This window comes from Sapajus apella, unplaced genomic scaffold, assembly GCF_009761245.1.
Source record: "Sapajus apella isolate SASKATOON/1434 unplaced genomic scaffold, GSC_monkey_1.0 scaffold63, whole genome shotgun sequence".
Classification (NCBI taxonomy): Eukaryota; Metazoa; Chordata; class Mammalia; order Primates; family Cebidae; genus Sapajus; species Sapajus apella.
This window is the reverse complement of record NW_022437003.1, coordinates 3,985,224-4,006,845: the sequence shown is the minus strand read 5'-3', so window position 1 is coordinate 4,006,845 and position 21,622 is coordinate 3,985,224. Positions and strand designations below refer to the sequence as shown.

Here is a 21,622-nt window from a genome sequence, read left to right as displayed (position 1 = left end):
GACCATTTATAATGTACATAATACCTACATATTTTATGCCTTGTTTTAGAAAGACTACTCTCCGCCTTTTTCTTCCTCTCCTACTCCCAGAAATGATTTGCTATTAGTTAACACCTTTATGCAAATTAGTTTGTGCTATTCCTCAAGAATTAGTGTATGCATAGAGAGGATTACAGGTAGATCAATCCATAGGAATGATACTCCTGTGAGAGACATTTGGTTGAGCCATGTCACGGGCACTGTGTTTATATTCCATTGCCACCATTTTGCCATGGACATGATAATTAATTTCTCTGAATCTAAGATGGAGTGAAGTAAAACTACTTCTAGGTTTTTCTGAAGTTTAAATCAGCCAATGAAGGTGACTCAGTACATTGTCTAGCACACATAGAGGCAAACTGCTATCATTACTGCTGCTATTTCTGCTACTACATCTGAAGCAGAATATTTCCCTGATCCCTTGGCAGGCAGGAACTGGAGTGCACGGGTACTAGAACTGGCCAGGCGCTTCAGTGTCCGCAGGGGCAGACTATACTTGCTTCGTCCTCCTGTGTTCCACGCCCCATGGGTGGGGGAGTGCAGGTGAGTGGATGCAGGAGCTGGGGCGAGAGCAGGGCCAGCAGATACCAATCTCCATGCAGGCCCTGCAGCAGCTTCTAGGGAGGTGCTCGTGACCCCCGAAGCACCACAAGGAGTGTTACAGTGCCCTTTTAGCTTTGCCATTCCCAGACGGCGTAAGTTTTAATAGCTCAGTGGAGAGTCAGTGTGATAGCCTTTTGCACTCACACTCGTGGCCCCCGAGTTCTTGCCAGCCTCCAGGAGGAAGGAGGTTGCATGAACGAATTACAGATGGTAAGTGCAGAGGATTTTATTACTGATGAAAGTGGCTGTCAGTGGAAAGGAGAGCTGAAAAGGGGACGGATTGGGAAGATACTCGTCTCCTCTCAGAAGACACAACTTCAAGCTATCTCTCTGAAGTCAAGCTGCTTCTCTCTGACATCCATCCATAATCTCCAATGTCCATCTGCTTCTCCTCACTCTGTTGGCTGAGCTTGGGGTTTTTATGTGCACAAGATGTGGGGTGGGGAGGGCTGTGGGTGGTTTTGGAAAGGGCAACATTTGAGCAGGAAAACGGGGATGTAAGTTCTCATTTTGGCCTGTAGTTCCAGGCTTTAGGGTGGAGACCTCTTCAGGGACCTGCCCTTTTCTACCCAGAATTTCCCCACCTCCTCTCCCTGTCACTGCTGCTGTATCACTAATAGTGCTGTGAGTTGGAATAGGCTGGGGAGCCTTTTTTTTGTTCCTCTGTAATCATTCCAATTAAATGACTTCTTATGGCCCATTTTTCAAATACTTTTTTTTTAGGTCAATGACTTGTAATTGTACATATTTAGGGTACAATTTGATATTTCCATTTGTATATATGTCACGTAATGATCAAACAGGGTACCTAGCTTGAACATCACCTTATACATTCATCACTGCTTTGGGTGTGGACATTCAAAAGCCTCTCTTGTAGCTATTTTGTAATTATGTTCCATCTTCTTAAGACCTAAGGTCTTAAAAGAACTTTCAAGCTGTGCATGATGGCTCACACCTGTAATCCCAGCACTTTGGGAGACAGAGGTAGGAGGATCCCTTGAGCTCAGGATTTCATTTGAACTTAGGAGGTGGACTCTTCAGTGAGCTGTGATCATGTCACTGCACTCCAATCTAAGTGATGGAGCAAGACCCTGTCTCAAAACAAAAAACAACTTTTAAGACTTCCCTTTCTCTACAATAAATTTGAGAGGTGGGGGAGAATTGCCCATCCCTCTTTTTTTCTTTTACCTTCCTTCTCTTTTTTTTTTTGAATCAGAATCTCGCTTTGTCATCAGGCGCCAGGCTGGAGTATAATGGCATGATCTCGGCTCACTGCAACCTCCGCCTCCTAGGTTCAAGCAATTCTCTTGCCTCAGCCTCTCAAGTAGCTGGGACTAAAGCGCACACCATCATGCCCAGCTAATTTATTTCTTTTTTATTTTTGTTTTTAATTTTAGTAGAGACGGGGTTCCACCGTGTTGGCCAGAATGGTCTTGATCTCTTGACCTCATGATCTGCCCGCCTCAGCCTCTCAAAGTGCTGGGATTACAGGCGTGAGTCATCGTGCCCGGCCCATTCTCATTTTTATATGCTTTTCAAATAAAGAATTTTTTTATATCTATTTTTTCCATTCTCTCATCATAGCTCCAGGGACAACATTGTCCCAATGGTAATAACTTGTTCAGGAATGAGTCTAAGATGTTTTGCTGATTCTTATCTCTGATTCTCCTTTGTTTGTTGTTTTCATATTCAGATTTCTCTCTCCTGTTATGCTAATGTGGAAGCATTATGAGTCCCTTGAGCCTAAGTGCTTGGTTGGCTTGGCCATTGCTTAAAAGAAAGGTTTTTTCTTCCTTCCTTTTTGGAGAAATTGAGCTCAGACCCAATGATCTATTGTCAAGAAATACTGTTAGCTTTATATGTTAGTCTTTGAAAATCTTTTCACTTTTCTCAAACATACTAGATAGTGTCACATATAATTTTATAATGTAGTTGTTTCAAGATGATAGCAAGACTAATGAATTTTTCTTTTAATAATGGTTGTTTTCAGCAATGATTAGTTTTTTATTCTATTTTTCTCGATTTTTCAAAATTTAAAGAAATATGCATTGCTTTTATGAAGTTTTTTTTATTACTTTATGTGCTCTACTTCCCCCACCCCCGGAAAATTAAAGCAATTAAGCACCACTCATGTTATGCATCTTTTTTCTAAGAGAATGGGACAGGTTCACCCTTATAAGATACTATAAGCCTAACCAGCAAATGGACAATTCTCGCTTTAGAAGGACGTCAACAAAATCTGTAGTAATTGGTATATTTGATTAAAAAAAAGTAAACAGGGAGAGAATCCTTAACTGATCTCCAAGTATACTTATTTTTCTAAATATACTTTTAAAGATATGTAAGGATATTATTACATTTAGAAAAGCCAGAAGAACTGATAGAGCAGGTCCCTAGGTTATTTTATAAAATATACAGCCTTGTATTTTAAGACACTAGGTATATTCTATGTGTCAAAATCAGGGAAAGTTAGAATTTTGAGAATTTACTATGCATACAATAGAAAAATTTATGAACCAGGAAGACCTCAAACTGAAAAATGGCACGAAGTCTCAATTGTAGGGCAGCTGTAACACAATTTATAGACTGTAAAGCAGGGAGTATTTTGACCTTTTTCATGATTGGCTGTCCTGTATTCTTCTTGAAGGCAAACAAAGGTGTGTAAGCTGATTTGTCTGTAGCTGATTGGTTTAACTTCCTTGTCTCAAAAGGACAAAAAGTTTATGTTTTTGTTTTGTGTTTAGGGTTATTATTTTGAGGAAATCAAGATCTTAAGTTTTGGTTACCTATGTGCAGTGGCCTGTGTATCTAAACTGTGACCACCATTTTTATGTATTAAAAACGTGTTATCTTCTGCAGTTTGTCTGGAAACTTTTTATTTTTTTTCTTTTTGTGAAGACAGAGTCTCATTCAGTCTGTCACACGGGCTGGAGTGCAGTGGCATGATTTCAGCTCACTGCAACTTCTGCCTTCTGGGTTCGAGTGATTCTCCTGCCTCAGCTTCCTGAATAGCTGGGACTACAGGTATGCACCACCATGCCCAGCTAATTTTTGTATTTTTAGTAGAAATGGGGTTTTACCATGTTGGTCAGGCCGGTCTTGAATTCCTGACTTCAAGTGATCCACCCACCTCAGCCTCCCAGAGTGCTGGGATTGTAGGCGTGAGTCACCATGCCTGGCTAGGAAGCATTCTTATCATTCAAAATGAACTCTGCTTGGGATAAAGCCTTCTCTTGCTCATATAACAGTTAACTTCTTCCTCCCCTGTTTTACCTTCACAGTTGATAGACACTTCCATTCTAAGATTTATTGCAAATTGGTGAAGGAAAAGGACACTGTGCTGTGACAAGCTTAGGTTCTAAATCCAGTTCTTCCACTTACTGCACTTGACTGTAGACACAGCACTGATTTTATTTTTTGGGACAGGCATTACTCTGTCACCCAAGCTAGAGTATAGTAGCACAGTCACGACTCACTGTAGCCTTGACTTCCTGGGCTCACGTGAGCCTCCTACCTCAGCATCCCAAATAGCTGGAACTTCAGGCACACACTACCAGGCCCAGCTTTTTTTTTTTTTTTTTTTTTTTTTTTTTTTACTTTTTTGTAGACATGGGGTCCCACTAGTTGCCCAGGCTTGACTTGAACCCCTGGGTTCAAGCTGTCCTCCCACCCTGGTCTCCCAAAGCGTTGGGATTACAGGTGTGAGCCACTGCATCTGGCCAGACACACCATTTTAAATGTCTCTAAACTTTAGTATTTTTTATCCGTAACATGAGACTCCATCAGTGGATTAGTCAGAGTTCTCCAAAGAAACATACTGGGTTGTGTACGTATGTGTGTGCATGCACGTGTGTGTGTGTTTGTGTGTGTGAAGTGAGGGAGAATTCACCCTTGCTCTGCCATTGTGTTTAATTTGAGCCTTGGAAGAATTGGATGCTGCCCACCTGTTGATGGGGATGGACCTTCTTTTACTCTGCTGATTGAAATGCTAATCTGTTCTGAAAATACCCTCACAGACACCCAGAAATAATATTTTATCAGCTGTCTGTGCATTCAGGAGCCTGTCGACACATAGAATTAACAATCACAGTCAGTAAGGATAAACTAAGTTATACTGTGTATTAAAATCGCCTCCAAAATGTCAGTGGCTTATAACAACAAAAATTTATTTCTCGCTCATGTTACGCACCCGTTATATACTGGCTGAAGCTCTGTTCGCGTTTTCTCCACTTCAGAACTTATATGGAATTAGGGAGGAAAAGAGACTGAGGGAACCACTGGTTTGATTTTTTTTGTTTTTGTTTTGAGACAGAGTCTCACTCTGTCACCAGGCGGGACTGCAGCGGCGCGATCTCAGCCTGCAACCTCCGCCTCCCAGGTTCAAGCGATTCTCCCACCTTAGCCCCCCGAGTAGCTGGGACTACAGGCATGCACCACCATGCCCACCTAATTTTTTTGCATTTTTAATTGAGATGGGGTTTCACCATGTTGCACTCCAGCCTGGGCGACAGAGCAAGACTCTGTCTCAAAAATAAAAAAATAAACACAGATATTAGTTGAAAATAAATGTGTTTGTGTGTGTAATTATGACTCTGACCATTTTATCATCAGTATCAAGATATATATTTTCGTCTTTATATTGTGAAGCCTGACGACTGGCTCTGACACTGAGAAGAAGTGGTCATGGTAAGCGGACGTGAAGTCCTTTTACATTTCTGTGAACGCTAATTAGAACAGATGTTTTGTCTCAACCTGTTTTAACACGATACTGAAAACGTTAACTCTGTGCAGTTTAGAAGAGAATTTTCTATTATAATTAAGTTATAGATCAATTGTAAATTAGAATCTGTTTACAACATCCAATCCTTGTCATTTGGGTCATAAGAATTGGAAATTTTCCCTTCTTGCGCTCCCTCAGTCACTTTCTGATGCTATTAATGAAAATTTATTATTAAATTGCTAGAGTAAATATAGGTGCTGGTAATTCGCTTAGTAGCTGTTACAGTGCCATTCATGAAGTAATGGATGAAATATGTTCCTGGTACTATTCTATCTTATATGACTTGGTAAGTGTTGGAGTCAGGATTTCCTAGAACACTGGCGCTGGTGTTTTGAACATTGCCTAGAAGTTTTTGTAGGACTTATGCCAAAATAATGGTATTGATTAACTGGGACATTTAAATGTTCAGTCATTTATACTTTCAACTATAATAAGTGTCTGGGGCCAGGAATGGAGCAAGGGAATAGGGAAATGAACATAAACAAGATATACCCGTGGGACATGAGGACCTACGGTTTAATTGCAGGATAGGGAGGTAAGTGCAAATACAAATCTATACAGTGTGCTTTGGCATTGAGAGTACAGCTATCAGCTGTCTAGAAAAAGACATAAAAAACGTAATATCGCCGGGCGCGGTGGCTCAAGCCTGTAATCCCAGCACTTTGGGAGGCTGAGGCGGGTGGATCACGAGGTCAAGAGATCGAGACCATCCTGGTCAACACGGTGAAACCCCGTCTCTACTAAAAATACAAAAAATTAGCTGGGCATGGTGGCGCATGCCTGTAATCCCAGCTACTCAGGAGGCTGAGGCAGGAGAATTGCCTGAACCCAGGAGGCGGAGGTTGCAGTGAGCCGAGATCGCGCCATTGCACTCCAGCCTGGGTAACAAGAGTGAAACTCCGTCCCAAAAAAAAAAAAAAAAAACGTAATATTGCGACAGCAGGGATGAAAGCATTATGCTAAGTGAAATAAGCCAGATACAAAAGAACAAATATTATGTGATTTCACTTGTAGTAGTTAAATTCATAGAGACAGAAAGTCAAATTGTGGTTATGAAAGGATTGGGGAGCAGTGAAAGGAGAGCTGTTTAATGGGTACGGAGCTTTGCTCTGGAGATGGATAGTGGATGACGGTTGTGCAACATTGACTGGACTTAATGTCATGAAATTGCATATCTTAAAAGGGTTAAAAATCAGTTAGGCTTGTTTTGCTATGTTGGTTCACACCTGTAATCCCAGCACTTTGGGAGGCCAAGGCGGGTAGGTCACTTGAGGTCATGAGTTTGAGACCAGCCTGACCAACATGGTGAAACCCCAGCTATACTAAAATACAAAAATTAGCTGGGCATGGCTGTGGGTGCCTTGTAAGCCCAGCTACTCGAGAGGCTGAGGCAGGAGAATCCCTTGAACCCGGAGGCAGAGGTTGCAGTGAGCCAAGATGGGGCCGCTGCACTCTAGCCTGAGTGACAAAGCGATACGCCCTTTCAAAAAAAAAAAAAATCAGCCAGTCTTAGTGTCATGCACTTGTAGTCCCAGCTACTTGGGAGGTTGAGGTACATAGTTCTCTCAAGTTCAGGGGTTTGATTCCAGCCTGGGCAACGTAGCGAGACCCTATTAAATTAAAAAAAAAAAAGTTAAAAATGATAAATTTTATGTATATTTTATGACAACAGAGCAAAAAATAGTTGGAATTGTTAAAAATATAATATTTTCATTATTAGTCACATTCTCCTCATTTTAAGAGATTCTTAATTTTTTTAAGGAATGTTTATACTTTTCCCCCATCTTTTTTTTTTTTTTTTTTCCTTTTTTTTTGAGATACTCTGTCACCTAGGCTGGAATGCAGTGGCACAATCTTGCCTCACTGCAACCTCCATCTCTTGGGTTCAAGTGATTCTCGTGCCTTAGCATCCTGAATAGGTGAGATTACAGGTATGCACCACCATACCCAGCAAGTTTTTGTTTTTGTGTGTGTGTGTGTACCCAGCAAGTTGTGTGTGTGTGTATATGTGTGTGTGTGTGTGTGTGTGTGTGTGTGTGTGTGTGTGTGTATTATTAGTAGAGATGAGGTTTCACTATGTTGGCCAGGCTGGTCTCAAACTCCTGACTTCAAGTGATCATGCCTGCCTCGGCCTCCCAAAGTGCTGGAATTACTGGTGTAAGCCACCTCATCCAGCCCACTTTTCTCCTATTTTTTGTCTGTATTGTAATTTTTCTAATAACATCTTAAATGTAGCAGCTAATTTCTAGTGAAGATATGTCATTAGAATGCTTGTGTGAAAAAGCCAGGAAGTATGGGTGAAATGTGCTTTACCACCTCAGTCAAGCTAATATAATTCAGAACATCTGAAATAGGTTTGCATGAAATATTTAATAACTTCTAAATACCTGTGTTTTATTATTTAATTAAAATAAGACGGAGTGGTGGGCATGGTTGCCGATACCTGTAATACCAGCACTTTGGGAGGCCAAGGCAGGAGGATCACTTGAGCCCAGGAGTTCAAGACCAGCGAGCCTGGGCCACATAGTGAAACCCCGTCTCTAGAAAAAAATGTAAAAATTAGCCCGGCCTGGTGGCATGTGCTTGTCATCCAGCTACTCAAGAGGCTGAGGGGGGAGGATCACTTGAGCCTAGGAGATCAAGGCTGCACTGAGCCGTGACTGCACTTTTACACTCCAGCCTGGGCAGCAGAGTGAGACTATCTCCAAAAACAAAGAATGAAAGAAATCCTTAGATGTTACAATATGGTTGACCCTTGAAACCAAGAAGTGAAAGAAGCTGGCCACGAAAGAAGTCACATATTATATGAACCTCTTCATATAAAGTGTCCAGAATAGGCAACTCTGTAGAGTTAGCAAGTAGACTAGTGGTTGTTTCAGAGCTAGGAGGAGGGTTCGTGAAATGAGGGAAAATGGGGGTGGCTGCTAACGGGTACAGGGTTTGTTTCAGGGAAGGAAAATGTTCTAAAATTAGATTGCGGTCATGGTTTTACAATCCTGTGAATATGAAAAATGTTAATTTGTAGTTTGAGTGGATAAATTATATGGCATATGAATTATATCAAGCTACCTTTAAAACATTTAAAGGGAATCGGATAGTTTGTCTTTTTTCGAAAGTTTTTTTTTTTTTCCTTTATCATGTCAATTAAATGAGCTGAAAGCCACGGAGCAGTGTAGAGTTTAGCATTTTGAACTTGCATGTACTTTGCGACAAAGCTGTAATCGTAGAGGGCTTTCTGTTTGATAACTATCAGTGTGGACATAAACGCATCTGAATGCAAGTGTCAACATATTTTATAAACCCTCACATACTGAGTGATTTCATCCTTGCTCGGGGGTCGTGCTAATCTCTGTATCGTTCCGATTTTAGTATATATGTTGCCGAGGCGAGCACATACCGAGTGATGTTGTTACGCTAGTTGTGTATATATTCAAAACTAGGTAGAATGTATTGATGAATTTGATGACATAGGGCAATAAAAATGAAACTTAGCCATTCTTTTAAAAATGTATCCATAGGCCGGGCGCGGTGGCTCAAGCCTGTAATCCCAGCACTTTGGGAGGCCGAGGCGGGTGGATCACGAGGTCAAGAGATCGAGACCATCCTGGTCAACACGGTGAAACCCTGTCTCTACTAAAAATACAAAAAATTAGCTGGGCATGGTGGCGCGTGCCTGTAATCCCAGCTACTCAGGAGGCTGAGGCAGGAGAATTGCCTGAACCCAGGAGGCGGAGGTTGCGGTGAGCCGAGATCACGCCATTGCACTCCAGCCTGGGTAACAAGAGTGAAACTCCGTCTCAAAAAAAATAAATAAATAAAATAAAATAAAAATAAAAATGTATCCATACAGAGAACTGCTTTTTAAAATTAAGTCTGTTTTCATTCAGTTTTTTTTTTTTAATATATTTTAAGTTCAGAGAGAAAAACATTGAGATGATTATCACTTTGTAAGATGAGAACTCCATGTAATAGCACCAGATAGAAACACTGTTTTGTTGATCTGGCTAGCCATTCTCCAGTTCCTGCCTGTAAAATGGTTGATATCTATATTTTAAGTAGCGTTGATACATCAACCCTTCCATTATAAATGACCTTATAATAAAACAGATACTTTTTCCATGCTGACTGCTACCAGAGTTCCTCAACTGCTCCCCCTCCGTGTGTGCGCATACATGCCCACCGAATCTACCCTTCCGCTCAGACTCACCCCGCTCAGAACACGGAGCTGCCCATGGCTGCCCTTCTTTCATCAGCCCCAATTTGAGCTAAATGCTTATTTTTCCCTTGGTAAACCTGAGACTCTTCCCATCACTTGTAAGTTACTTTCATAAGAAAATGTACTGTGGGCTGGGAGCAGTGATTCACACCTGTAATCCCAACATTTTGGGAGTCCAAGCCGGGGGGATCGCCTGAGGTCAGGAGATCGAAATCAGCCTGGGCAATATGGTGAAACCTTGTCTCTACTAATGTACAAAAATTAGCTGGGTGTGGTGGCAGGCACCTGTAATCCCAGCTACTCTGGAGCCTGAGGCAGGAGAATGGCTTGAATCCAGGAGGTGAAGGTTGCAGTGAGCCAGATTGTGCCAGAAAGAAAGAGAGAGAGAGAGGGAGGGAGGGAGGGAGGGAAGGAAGGAAAGAAGGAAGGGAGAGAGGGAGGGAGGGAAGGAGGGAGGAAGGGAGGGATGAGAGAGAAAGAAATTGTACTGTAATTTCAGTCTCAAGCTTCAGCATACCTTTAGAAATATAATCCATGATGGGGCTGCCTTTATTTAAAGTGTCTTGGTTTTTGCAGGCGTACCTCAGAGATAGTGCAGGTTAGGTTCCAGACCTCTGCAAAATAGCAGATATCACCATAAAGCAAGTTACATGAATTTTTTGGTTTCCCAGTATATATAAAAGTTATATTTGTATTATATTATAGTCCAGTAAGTATACAGTAGCATTATGTATTAAAAAAATACATACCTTATTTAAAATACTTCATTGCTGAAAATGGGCCTTCAGCGAGTTACTGTCTTCTTGCTTGTGATGGGTTTTGCCAGTGTTGATGACTGTGGACTCATCAGAGCGGTGACTGCTGAAGGTTAAGAAAGTAGCTGCAGCAGTGGAACTTCTCTTAAAATTGGAGTCAGCCCTCTCAAACTCTGCTTTATCAACTACATTTATGTGATATCCTAAGTGCTTTGTTGTCATTTCAAGAGTGTTCACAGCATCTTCAACAGGAATGCATTCCATCTCGAAACCACTTTCTTTGCTCATCCATAAGAAACAATTCATCATCTGTTCAAGTTTGGTGATGAGATTGCAGTAATTCCATCACATCTTCAGGCTCCATTTGTAATTCTAGTTGTTTTCCTGTTTCTATCACATCTGAAGTTACTTCCTCCATTGAAGTCTTGAACCCCTCAAAGTGATCCATGAGGGATGAAATCAGTATATTCCAAACTCCTGTTTATATTGATATTTTGTTCTCCTCCCATGAATCACGAATGTTCTTAGTGGCATCTAGAAGGACGAGTCCTTTCCAGAGGCTTTTAATTTACTTTACCTAGATTCGTCAGAGGAATCACTAAGGCAGTAACTGCCTTACAAAAATGTATTTCTTATATAATGAACTTGAAAGTTGAAATTACTCCTTGATCCATGGACTGCAGAATGGATGTTGTGTTAGCAGGCACGAAATCAATATTAATCTCTTTTTTTTTTTTTTTTTTTTTTTTTGAGACGGAGTTTCACTCACGTTACCCAGGCTGGAGTGCAATGGCACGATCTCGGCTCACCGCAACCTCCGCCTCCTGGGTTCAGGCAATTCTCCTGCCTCAGCCTCCTGAGTAGCTGGGATTACAGGCACACACCACCATGCCCAGCTAATTTTTTTGTATTTTTAGTAGAGACGGGGTTTCACCATGTTGACCAGGATGGTCTCGATCTCTTGACCTCGTGATACACCCGCCTCGGCCTCCCAAAGTGCTGGGATTACAGGCTTGAGCCACTGCGCCCGGCCTCTCTTTTTACACACTGATCAGAGCTCTTAGATGACCAGGTGCGTTGTCCATGAGCAGTGAAGGAAAGGAATCTTTTTTTCCAGAGTAGTAGGTCTCAATAGTGGGCTTAAAATATCCAGTAAACCATGCTGTCAACACATGTGCCCTCACCAGGCTTTGGTGTTGCACGTATAGAACACAAACAGAGTCAATTTGTCGCAATTCTTGAGGGCTCTAGAATTTTCAGAATGGTAAATGAGAATTGGTTTCAACTTAGCCACCAGTTGCATTATCCCCTCACGAGAGAATCACTCTTTCTGTTCTCTGAAGCTTTGAAGCGAGACTTCAAAGCCTTTTGTATTGACTTCTCCAGCTATCAAAGTCCTAGATGCCGCCATTTTTTAATAGAAGGCTGTTTTGTCTACACTGAAAGTCTGTGGTTTGGCATAGCCACCTCATCAGTGATCTTAGCTAAGTCTTCTGGATGATTTACTATAGCTTCCACTTCAGCACTTGCCGATTCACTTTGCGCTTTTATGTTATGGAAACATTGTTCCTTAAACCTTGTGAACCAGCCTCTCGTAGCTTCAAACTTCCTCTGCAGTGTCCTCACTTCATTCAGCCTTCATAAAATCGAAGAGAGTTAGAGCCTTGCTCTGGATTAGGTTTGAGTTTCAGGAAACGCTGTGAGTGATTTGATCATCTACCCAGACTTCTCCATATCAGCAATAAGGCTGTTTGTCTTTCCCACCATTTGTGAGTTCCCTGGAGTAGCACTTTTAATTTCCTTCAAGAACTTTTCCTTTGCATTCATAACGTGGCTGACTATTCCATGCAAGAGGCCTTAAACTTGTCTCAGCCTTTGACGTGCCTTCCCCACTAAGCTTAATGCTAGATAGCTTTTCATTTACAGTGAGAAACGTGGGACTTTTCCATTTACTGGAATATTTAAAGGCCTTTGTCAGGTTATTAACTGGCCTAATTTCAATATTGCGTCTCAGAGGACAGGGAGGCCCAAGACAGGAAAAGGGCCGATTGGAAGAGCAGTCAGAACACACACAACATTTATTGATTAAATCTGCCCTTTTATATGGGCATGGTTTGTGGCACCCCAAAATAATGACAAGAGTAACATCAGAGATCACTGATCACAGATCATAGTAACAGATATAATAATAATTTTAAAAATCTGAAATATTGCAAGAATTACCAAAATGTGACACAGAGCTACAAAGTGAGCGCATGTGTTGAAAACATTTGCCAGTGCACGTGCTTGACGCAGGGTTGCCACAGACCTTCAATTTTGTAAGAAGCACAATCTTTGGGAAGCACAGTAAAATGAGGTGTGCCTGTACTACATGTAATGACTCATTTGTTCCAGAAATTAAGGCAGGCTGATTAAATGCTTGTTTACCTTGTTGAATGTATGTTTGTTTACCTGGTTGAGCCAAAGTGAAATATTCCTAAATGAAAGTTTGTCTTCCTATTGAAATTACAGTTTACACCTCTTTTCGTGTGTGTTGATGTGGTTGTAACCCACATCTGTATTTAAATGTTTAGGGGTGTGCTTAGCACAGTATAAGTAGAGATCCAGAGGGAAGAGTAAAATATAATTCCTGGCTTTATAAAGCTTTCAGTTCTGGAGATCCATTATCATATTGCCAAGAAGAACTAAGTAAAGACTTTGGTAACACCAGGAACTGGTTGCTGAGTAGTCATAAAGGCAGAAGTTTTTGAAAGGTGAAGAGAACACAGATTATCCTAAACCAAGAGTGCTGAGCAAGAAGAGGAATGGAAGAAAAAGCAAAACAAAAATATGTCCTTTGTCTCCTTGGTTATATTAATCTCTGTTAAGTCATGATTCTCTTAGCGGCAGAAGCACAGACTTTAATTAAGGGGCAAGCGTATTTTTATTTTGTGTTCTGGCAGTATTAAGTTGCAAGGTCTGTAGTATGAAGCTAAAGATAATTGCTAGTGGGAAGGTTTATTTTGAGAAGCATGGGGGAGGCGAGGGGAAACCACCACATTTATCCTACTTGTGTGCTGTTAGCATTGTAACTTGTAAATTGGCGTACTGTAGCAGTGCAGAGTTTCATCTAGTGCTATATCCAGTTTGTAGTAGGAGGTCACCCTGAGTGTTTCCAAGAGAAACTGCACTACCCTCTCTGGCCCCGAGTCATGTTTGCTGGTAAACCCCTTTCAAATCAGTCCCAGTTACTTCTCCTTCACTTGCTAGTTCGGGAACTAACTCATCAAAAAGCTGTTTTACTTACTGATGGGCTCCCTGGAATCCATGTAAAATTGTGTTACCGGGTACTTAAAATACTTGCCAAAAGACAAGTATTAAACAATTAGATGATTTACATATGGAGGGCTTACTTTTATAAGCACACACTGGATTATCTTAATTTATGTTCACTGTAGCCCAGTAGCTCTATGAGGGGAATAGTATCTCTCTCTCCATTTCGTAGATGAGAAGAAGGCACACAGCCTGAATGTGAAGTTTCATCTCACAAAGTGTATTACGTGTCAAGATGTCATTTCTCACCACAATAGATATGTCTGAAGCTCTGAGTGCTGGCACTTTAGAAAACAATCATCTTAGTGCAATTGTGTTTCTTACATTTGGGGGGGATTTTGCTGTTTAAGTGTGAAGAACCTGAAAGCCAGAGGATAGTAGCACGAGGCCAGCATATGTACTGTAGGGTGTGTAATGTGAGTGTGGCTCCACTTTGCCCAGCTCTGGGTGTGGGGTATGGCTACAAAGAGCCTACTGAGGCTGGGCGCAGTGGCTCACACCTATAATCCCAGCACTTTGGGAGGCCAAGGTGGGTGGATCACCTGAGGTCAGGAGTTCAAGACCAGCCTGACCAATATGGTGAAACCCGTCTCTGCTAAAACTACAAAAATTAGCCAAGCATGGTGAGTCAGCCTGTAATTCCAGCTACTCCGGAGGGTGAGGCAGGAGAATTACTTGAACCCAGGAGGCAGAGGTTGCAGTGAGCTGAGATCATGCCACTGTACTCCAGCCTGGATGACAGAGCAAAACTCCGTCTCAAAAAAAAAAAAAAATAGCCTACTGAATACCCAGCCCAGAAGTGTAACAGTTTCATGAAAGTGTATCCAGCTATTTCTCTATTAAGGAAGAAAATTTTCAACCCCAATTCCAATTTGGTAGTCTATATGTAACACGGTTAATAGGGTATATATACTTATTAATTCCTGACAGAGAAAGTATGGATAAAGGATATCTATGAGTAATTTATTAGGTAATCTGAATTCTTTAGTGAAAGGATTATTTTAAACAACTGCTACTAAGGTGACTGATTTGAGTTCATCTCTTGGCTTCCACTTTGGCTAAAACGCTAATGTTCACAGTCAATGGAAAGAAAATGGAGAAACAAAAGGCATGGTTGATCCATATGCATGACTGACTCTTGCAGAGCTAAGAGGTAACTGGATGGAATTAGCTGGCTCTTTGACTCGGTAAGATCCTTCAAAATATTGTTTGAAGGATGCAGTGAGGTAACAGATAAGAAAGTGCAATAGTTTGAAAACTAAGAATCACTGGACGCATGGAAGTTATTAATAAGTCACTCCCTTTTTGAGATTTTTATTCACTTCTGAACTCTGAAAGGCCGTATGTACCTGCTACTGCTTTCTTTTTCTTTTTTCTTTCTCCTCCTTTTCTCTTTCTTTTCTTTTCCTCTTTCTCTCCTTTCTTTTCCTCCCTCTCTTTCAAATCGAAGACCTGACACCTGCAGCAGTGGAGAAGGGCCACATTAGTCAGCTTTCCTAATGCTTGCATGAATGGTGACATTCCAGAGTTTCACCTCTGTCACTTTTTTAATTCGCCCCCTTGGTGTCCTTGGAGGAATTTTTAAACACTCTCTGAGTTTTCTAATTTGTTTCACTTAAATGTGTTCTCTTTAACTTTGAAGGATATGTTCTTCTTTCTCTGCTTCTTATACATCTTAAGTATAAGTGTTAGGTGCCCAGTGGTACAGTGGCTGGCCTCGCTGTCTGGTCATGTGCCTTTCGCATAATAGATACTCAAAAAATATGTGATTGAAATTTTTTAAAAAAGAGAAACAGTTTAGTTGTTGAGTTCCTTTCCTCATTTTTTGCAATGAATGTGTCATTGGTCTTGGCATATTTGTATTTTAAAAAATGTGTTCATAGACAGGGATCCAAGATGGCCAATTAGGAGCAGCTCCCAGCAAATGCACAGACGGTGAGTGGACACCGCATTTCCAGATGGATTTTTATTGCCCACAGACCAGGAGATTCCCAGGCGGAGGAGCCCCACAGGTCGCCAGCGCGGCTGTTTTGGCTGATGTGGCGGTTTCGGCCGGCCAGGCTGTTTTGCCAGCGCCCCAGGGCAGAGATTCTCCATACAAAATACATGGGTCCGGGCACCATTTTAGCTGGCGATTGGAGCTCCTGGGAGACAGAGTCGTCCATTCAACTGGCTAAAAAGGCGACTGAAACACGGAGCCAGGCAAGGAGATTCCCAGACAAAAAACTGCCACAAATCTCAGCACAGCTGTTTCAGCCAGTGCAGTGGGCCACTGCACAGGAAATCACACAGATCCCGGCAACTTTTCAACAGGCGACTGGAACACCTGGGAGACAGAATCAACCACTCAACTAAGAAAAAAAGGGGGTCTCTGAGGCAGGGAGCCAGGTGATCAGGCTTGGCTGGTCCGACCCCCATAAAAAAACAGCAATTGGAAGTGCTCCGAACTGAAAGTTTCACAGCAAGCACACCTGAACCTGGGACAGTCTAGCTCTGTGGGGGAGGAGTGTCCGCCATTACCAAGGCAGTCCACCACTACGGAGGTAGTCCACCATTGCTGAGGCAGCCTGCCGTTGCCGAGGCAGCCCACCATTACAGAGAGAGTCCACCATTATAGAGGTGGGCTGTCATTGCCAAGGCAGTTCTAACTATACCCGTATAAACAGAACTGCACTGAAGTTCATATGGCAGCTGGGCGGAGCCCACAGCAGCTCAGCAAAGTCTCTGCAGGCAGACAATGACTAGGCTCTTCCTCACTGGGCAGGGCAGACCTGAAAAAAGGCAGCAGCACAATAGAAACTCATAAATAAAGCCCTAGCTCCCCGGGACAGAGCACCTGGGAAAAAAAAAGGTTGGGGGGATTATGAGTTCTGCTGCAGCAGACTTAAACATACCTGCCCAGCAGCTCTGAATGAACAGTGGAGCTCACAGCTCAGCACTTGAGCTCCTATAAAGCACAGACTGTCTCCTCAAGCAACTCCCTGACCCCTGTATATCCAACGAGTCACCTCATAAAGGAGAGCTCAGACTGACATCAGACAGGTATCCTTCTGTGACAAAGATAGCAGAAGAAGAAACTGGCAGCAACCCTTACTGTTCTGCAGCCACTGCAGGTGATCCCCAGGCAAGCAGGGCCTGGAGTGGACCTCAGCAGTCCTAAAGCAGAGGGTCCAGACTGTTAGAAGGAAAACTAAGAAACAGAAAGAAATAACTTCATCATCAACAAACTGGATGTCCACTCAGAGACCCAATCTGAAAGTCAACAACTACAAAGACAACAGGTGGATAAATACACAAAGATGGAAAGAAACCAGCACAAGAAGGATGAAAGCACCCGAAACCAGAACACCTCTCCTCCTACAAGGGATCACAACTCCTCACCAGCAAGGGAAGAAGGCTGAATGGAGAATGAGTGTGATGAATTAACAGAATCAGGCTTCAGAAGGTGGGTAATAAACTTTTGTGAGCTAAAAGAACATGTGCTAACCCAATGCAAAGAAACAAAGAACGCTGAAAAAAGATTCGATGAAATGCTAACGAGAATAGACAACTTAGAGAGGAATATAAGTGAATTGATGGAGCTGAAAACACAACATGAGAACTTCTCGAAGCATACCCAAGTTTCAGCAGCCGAATTGACAAAGCAGAAGAAAGGATATCAGAGGTCAAAGATCAACTCAATGAAATAAAACGAGAAGGCAAGATTAGAGTAAAAAGGAATGAACAAAGTCTCCAAGAAATATGGGACTATGTGAAAAGACCTAATATACGTTTGATAGGTGTACCAGAATATGATGGAGAGAACGAATCCAAGCTGGAAAATACTCTTCAGGATATTATCCAGGAAAACTTCTCCAACCTAGCAAGACAGGCCAATATTCAAGTCCACGAAATACAGAGAACACCACAAAGATATTCCTCAAGAAGAGCAACCCCAAGGCACATAATCGTCAGAATCACCAGGGTTGAAATGAAGGAGAAAATGCTAAGGGCAGCCAGAGAGAAAGGTCGTGTTACCCACAAACGGAACCCCATCAGACTCACAGCAGATCTCTCAGCAGAAACCCTACAAGCCAGAAGAGAGTGGGGGTCAATATTCAACATCCTTAAAGAAAAGAACTTTCAACCCAGAATTTCATATCCAGCCAAACTAAGCTTCATAAATGAAGGAAAATAAAATCCTTTGCGAACAAGCAAGTATTCAGAGATTTCCTCACCACCAGGCCAGCTTTACAAGAGCTCATGAAAGAGGCACGAAACATAGAAAGGAAGAACCAGTACCAGTCACTCCAAAAAAATACCAAATGGTAAAGAGCATCAACACAATGAAGAAACTGCATCAACTAATGGGCAAAACAGCCAGCTAGCACCAAAATGGCAGGATCAAATTCACACATAACAATATTAACCCTAAATGTAAATGGGTTAAATGCCCCAATCAAAAGACACAGACTGGCAAATTAGAAAAAAGCCAAAACCCATCAGTGTGCTGTGTCCAGAAAACCCATCTCACATGCAAGGATATACAAAGGCTCAAAATAAAGGGATGGAGGAACATTTACCAAGCAAAAGGAGAGCAAATAAAAGCAGGAGTTGCAATTCTCATCTCTGATAAAATAGACTTTAAAACAACAAAGATCAAAAGAGACAAAGAAGAACATTACATAGTGGTAAAAGGATCAATGCAACAAGAAGAGCTAAGCGTCCTAAATATATATACACCCAATACAGGAGCACCCAGATACATAAGGCAACTTGTTAATGACTTACAAAGAGACTTAGACTCCCACACAATAATAATGGGACACTTTAACACCCCATTGTCAATATTAGACAGATCAACGCAGCAGAAAATTAACAAGCATATCCAGGACTTGAACTCAGACCTGGATCAAGCAAACTTAATAGACATTTACAGAACTCTCCACCCCAAATCCACAGAATATACATTCTCAGTACCACATCACATCTACTCTAAAATTGACCACATAATTGGAAGTAAATCACTCCTCAGCAAATGCAAAAGGACAGAAATCATAACAAACAGTCTCTCAGACCACAGTGCAAATTAGAGCTCAGGATTAAGAAACTAACTCAGAACTGCACAGCTTCATGCAAACTGAACAACTGGCTCTTGAATGTTGACTGGATAAACAATGAAATGCAGGCAGAAATAAAGATGTTCTTCGAAACCAACGAGAACGAAGACACAACATACCAGAATCTCTGGAACACATTTAAAGCAGCCTCTAGAGGAAACTATATAGCAATAAGTGCCCACATGAGAAGCAAGGAGAGAAAGAAAATTGACACCCTATCGTCAAAATTGAAAGAGCTAGAGGAGCAAGATCAAAAAAGCTCAAAACCTAGCAGAAGACAAGAAATAACTAAGATCAGAGTAGAACTGAAGGAGATAGAGTCACAAAAAGCCCTTCAAAAAATCAATAAATCCAGGAGCTGGTTTTTCGAAAAGATCAAAATAGACAGACCACTAGCCAGATTAATAAAAAAGAAAAGAGAGAATAATCAAACAGATGCAATAAGAAACGATAAAGGGGATATCACCGCAGATTTCATAGAAACACAAACTATCATCGAAGATTATTACAAATAACTCTATGCATATAAACTACTAAACCTGGAATAAATGGATAAATTCCTGGACACTTGCCTCCTCCCAAGCCTAAACCAGGAAGAAGTCGAAACCCTGAATAGACGAATAACAAGGTCGGAAGTTGAGGCAGCAATTAAGAGCCTACCACCCAAATAAAGCTCAGGTCCAGTTGGGTTCACAGCCGAATTCTAACAGACACACAAAGAGCAGCTGGTACCATTCCTTATGAAACTATTCCAAACAATCCAAAAAGAAGGAATCCTTCCCAAATCATTTTATGAGACCAACATCATCCTGATACCAAAACCTGGCAGAGACTCAGCAAGAAAAGAAAACTTCAGGCCCATATACATGATGAACACAGATGCAAAAATCTTCGATAAAATACGGGCAAACCGATTGCAACAGCACATCAAAAAGCTTATCCACCATGATCAAGTAGGCCTCATCCCAGGGATTCAAGGCTGGTTCAGCAAACGCAAGTCTATAAACGTAATTCACATCATAAACAGAACCAAAGACAAAAGCCACATGATTATCTCAATTGATGCAGAGAAGGCCTTTGACAAAATACAACAGCGCTTTATACTGAAAACCCTCAATAAACTAGGTGTTGACGGAATGTATCTCAAAACAATAAAAGCTATTTATGACAAACCAACAGCCAATATCATACTGAATGGGCAAAAACTGGAAGCATTCCCTTTCAAATCTGGCACTAGGCAAGGATGCCCCTGTCACCACTCCTATTCAAAATGGTATTGGAAGTTCTAGCCAGAGCAATCAGGCAAGAAAAAGAAATAAAGCGTATTCAAATAGGAAAGGAAGAAGCCAAATTATCTCTATTTGCAGATGACATGATTGTATATCTGGAAGACCCCATCATCTCAGCCCAAAATCTCCGGAAACTGATAAGCAACTTCAGCAAAGTCTCAGGATGCAAAATCAATGTGCAAAAATCACAAGCATTCCTATACACCAATAACAGACTTAAAGAGAGCCCAATCAAGAATGAACTACCATTCACAATTGCTGCAAAGAGAATAAAATACCTAGGAATACAACTAACAAGGAAGGTAAAAGGACCTCTTCAAGGAGAACTACAAACCACTGATCAACGATATAAGAGAGGACACAAACAGATGTGGAAACATTCCATGTTCATGGTTAGGAAGAATCAATATCATGAAAATGGCCATACTGCCCAAAGTAATTTACAGATTCAAAGCTATCCCCATCAAGCTACTAATGACTTTCTTCACAGAACTGGAAAAAACCACCTTAAACTTCATATGGAAGCAAAAGAGCCTGCATAGCCAAGTCAGTTCTAAGCAAAAAGCACAAAGCGGAGGCATCATACTACCAGACTTCAAACTATACTACAAGCCTACAGTAATCAAAACAGCATGGTACTGGTACCAAAACAGAGATATAGACCAATGGAACAGAACAGAGGCCTTGGAGGCAACACAACACATTAACAACCATCCAATTTTTGACAAACCTGACAAAAACAAGCAATGGGGAAAGGATTCCCTGTTTAATAAATGGTGTTGGGAAAACTGGCTAGCCATATGCAGGAAGCAGAAACTGGACCCCTTCCTGACACCTTACACTAAAATTAACTCCAGATGGATTAAAGACTTAAACATAAGACCTAACACCATAAAAACCCTAGAAGAAAATCTAGGCAAAACCATTCAGGACATAGGCGTAGGCAAGGACTTCATGACCAAAACACCAAAAGCATTGGCAACAAAAGCCAAAATAGACAAATGGGACCTAATTAAACTCCACAGCTTCTGCACAGCAAAAGAAACAGTTGTTAGAGTGAATCGGCAACCAACAGAATGGGAGAAAAATTTTGCAATCTACCCATCTGACAAAGGGCTGATATCCAGAATCTACAAAGAACTAAAACAGATTTACAAGTATAAAACAAAGAAGCGCATTCAAAAGTGGGTGAAGGATATGGACACACACTTTACAAAAGAAGACATACGGCCGGGTGCAGTGGCTCAAGCCTGTAATTCCAGCACTTTGGGAGGCCGAGGCGGGTGGATCATGAGGTCAAGAGATCTAGACCATCCTTGTCAACACGGTGAAACCCCGTCTCTACTAAAAATACAAAACATTAGCTGGGCATGGTGGCGCGTGCCTGTAATCCCAGCTACTCAGGAGGCTGAGGCAGGAGAATTGCCTGAACCTAGGAGGCGGAGGTTGCGGTGAGCCGAGATCGCGCCATTGCACTGCAGCCTGGGTAACAAGAGTGAAACTCCATCTCAAAAAAAAAAAAAAAAAAA

General features: G+C 41.6%; 1 protein-coding gene and 1 non-coding gene across 8 annotated transcripts in view; one reads left to right on the top strand and one right to left on the bottom strand.

The window, feature by feature from the left end:
- Positions 1 to 21,622, top strand: part of CDKAL1 (CDK5 regulatory subunit associated protein 1 like 1) — a 718,338-nt gene that overhangs the window by 456,008 nt on the left and 240,708 nt on the right. The gene's annotated exons all lie outside the window — the stretch shown is intronic.
- On the bottom strand, positions 8,710 to 8,817 carry LOC116529864. Its single transcript, XR_004259713.1, has one exon. It is a non-coding gene; the product is annotated as a U6 spliceosomal RNA (small nuclear RNA).